General features: G+C 56.5%; 1 protein-coding gene across 20 annotated transcripts in view; it reads left to right on the top strand.

The window, feature by feature from the left end:
• Positions 1-3,297, top strand: part of LOC113217484 (basement membrane-specific heparan sulfate proteoglycan core protein) — a 142,283-nt gene that overhangs the window by 93,391 nt on the left and 45,595 nt on the right. The gene's annotated exons all lie outside the window — the stretch shown is intronic.

Here is a 3,297-nt window from a genome sequence, read left to right as displayed (position 1 = left end):
GGGGGGGGGCTTTAGTGCCTCACAAAAGCACAAAAGCATTAAACTCAAAAATTTATTTAACACCCTACTCTACCAAAAGGTGTGACTTACGTTAGGGCCTTTGTATTTGCAGTAAGTGCGTACGACCACAAAATCTGAAGTTATTTTCATTTTCCTCGGCCACCTGTTACACAAGTAGCAGTACTACACATCATTTTCAACTTTGAGACCTTTTTTTTTTTCTGCATGCGATTCCCAAACTGATTGGAAGGGGGCTTGTCCCGTGCGTGCGCGGCGCCGCGTGCGCCGGTCAGCTGATCGCGGCGCGCTTTTAATCATTGAGCAGCGCCAGCAGCGCCAGCAGCGCCAGCAGCACCCACCACCGGCCCTCGCCTCACCGGCCTCACCCCTTTGTCTCCGGCCGCGTGGCCGTTCCGTGACGACGACGAGACCGGACGCGACAAAAAAAGAGTCAGAGAGAGGGAGAGAGAGCTGTCCGCGACAGACGCCGCGCGCTTTGATTATCGATCGCGGAAGAATTGTTGTTCGCACGAACCACACGTGTAGTATGTGGACTGCTTTTTCGAGTGCGGTGGCCGTCCGGCGTGCGTGGTCGGGGGGGGGGGGGTCCTTTTCTCCATCCGGGTATCTAAATCAGGGCAGGAGGGTGGAGACTTCCCTCTCCTCGCTCCTGTTCGAGATATGACTCAGAATGGTAAAATGCAAACGTTTAAATCACCTTATATGATTGTGTTTGGTGTGCATTCGGCTTTATTGAGAAGCCAAAGTAATAAAAAATAGAATGGTCACTTGTGTTCTACATAAAAATGTGCCGCGTGCGTGTCGCAATGCTTGTCGTGACGTGAGTGTGACGCGCGCGCGTGAGGCGGGCAACGCGGGCCGGAGCAAATAAATCAGCGACATTTGTGACGCGCACTTGTGTGTGTGTGCGCGCGCGCGCGCGAAGGCTTAGTTACTTTATCATGGGGACATGAATAAGAAGAGGTGGTGGTGGCTGAGCGCGTGCCCTGGCGAGCAAGGCGATACGTACACGCGTTTATGCTGCTGTTGCACACACGTGTTAACATGTGTGAACCCAAATGTAATTGGTAACAAAGCTATAATCGATGGAGTGTTTCACACTTTTGATTTGTCCGTTCGTTGGTGCACAAGATTGTGTGGGGTGTGGGTACAGGAGGGCACCGGAGCGTGGAGCGTTTACCGCAAGAGTATACACGTCGCCTTCCTTAGCAGCGTCGTAAAAACGACTCTTTCTCATTTCCCACGCAATGTAAAACAATGTACGCACTAGACAAGTAAAGTGATTTATGCCTGCGCTACACTCCGCAAGCAGCAAAGACTGTGATGGGGGACTGTTTGTCTTGTGACTGAGCTTCTGTGTCGTTTACACACTGTTTGCTAATTGTATCCAGGATGTTTTCTTCAAAATTCTGTGGGAAGTTCTTGAAAGTTCCATTCACCCTAAAATTGGCCAATATAGATAATGCCGAAATGGAAAATTTTTCATCCCGATACTGCACGCGTCACAATGTGTGCGAAGCAGACACACAGCGGAGTGTTTACTTACTCTGAGTAACAAGGGTCCAGCAGGCGGTCGCTTGTTTTATTGGTCCGACGATGCTCGTTAAGAGTCAGCGCGACTTAGCTCGCGACACCCACAGCACAGCGAGCGCGCACATACGGTCGCAACTTATGCGGAGTGCAGAGTGTGGGATTTGTATTGTTGTCGTGTTGGCAGCCCATTGTCGTCCGTGAGTGGCAGGCCTGTCCGGCGCGGCGCGTGCCCGTCGTCGTTGGGCGGGACAAATCTCCCCGCAGCTTATGACAGGGGGCGCAGAGGAGAGAGAGGCCGTCTCGTTAGCGCGAAGGGGAAGACAAGACGGCGGCGCTGTACCGGATGAGGTCCCGGGGAAGTCCCGGGGAAGTCCCGGGGGAGGCGGGGGCGCGCCAGCTGCCCGATTAGCCCAGGTGAGGCGGGGCGGGGATCCAGTTTGTAGGGCGGAAAGGAGGAAGCCTTGGGTTAATTCCGCGTTGGGGACTGAGAAAAAAAGATAGTGCCCGCGTAAAGTCAAGTACGCCATAATTTACATTTTTTTAAAATATTCTAACGACAATAGACAAAAAGATGCACTTTGAAGAGGAGATACGAAGTGGTGTGGTTACATGATTGTTTTACCAGTGCACTCCAAAGATGGTCAGCAGCGCAGCCCACAGCGCACCGGCTTGGCTGGGCTGGACTGGACAACCGCCTGCCGCGTCTCTCAATCGGGTCTCTCTATCTGTGCATGTCTCTTCTTCTCTCTATCTCCCTGCAAATAAGATGGATGTGTAATGCTTTATGAGACCCCGGTGTACGGCTCGATGTGCGCAGGCGTGAATTTCCCCCCCCCCCCTACTTTCGCGCGTAGACCTCAGACAGCCCCCGTCGTCCCCCCTCACTTTTACTCACTCATGTGTTTTGTGTTTGCCCTCCAGTCTAGAGGGCGATTGTAAAAGTATGGCAAGGTAGACCGCACCACCGGACCGCACTCTCTAATAACCGGCAGCGGCTGGCGCCCTCTCTCTTTCTCTTTCTCTCTCTCCCTCTCCTCCCGGCCGGAGCCCTCTACTCCGCTTTACGTTTTATCCGTTTTCGCCCCCCGCAAGGTTAATCCCTATCGATTGGTCGGTCGTGTTTGCGTTGTATGGAAATGAACACCCGAGGGTGCTTGTGCTCCTTGGCGGGGCGGGGCGACCCAGTGCCACTCGGCTGCGCGACGCGCCGCCACGCCGCCACGCCCTCCGCGGCGGTGTCCGACACTCGGCCCCGCCCCGCCCCGCCACGCCCCGCGCGCTCCGCGACACGACCGTATTAGAGGGCGAGATTAAAACAGTGCGTAAAATATGAGCCTGTCAAAGAGCGGAGGATTCATGGTGGTGGAGATGAACCCCGGAGGACCCCGGCAGCGGTGGTGACCGCGCCGCCTGCCGCGGGGAGGACTGCCCCCGCCCCCGCCCGCCCCCGCGGTCCGACTTTGCCGCCCCATCTCTGCCCCCCGCCCGCCCCAGGCTGCGCGGCAGAGACGATCCAGACGGGAGATACGGCGGCGGCGCGAGGCTGTGGCCGGCAATAAAGCTCGGGTCGGCGGTCGCCGCATGCAGCCCGTCCCGTCCGTCCCATCCCCGGGCAGTAAAACCTATTTGTCATAATTTCGCAAGCAAGGCGTCACGGGTGAGGCCTCCAAAGGCGCCGGCGGCCGCGGGCAGCGCGCGCGTGCGTGTGTGTGGTGCGCGGGCCCACTGCGGCCGCTCCCCCCC

Source organism: Frankliniella occidentalis, unplaced genomic scaffold (genome assembly GCF_000697945.3).
Source record: "Frankliniella occidentalis isolate FOCC.00 unplaced genomic scaffold, Focc_3.1 Scaffold71, whole genome shotgun sequence".
NCBI classification, from domain to species: Eukaryota; Metazoa; Arthropoda; class Insecta; order Thysanoptera; family Thripidae; genus Frankliniella; species Frankliniella occidentalis.
The sequence above is the reverse complement of the archived record's forward strand: the minus strand, read 5'-3'. Positions and strand labels throughout refer to the sequence as shown.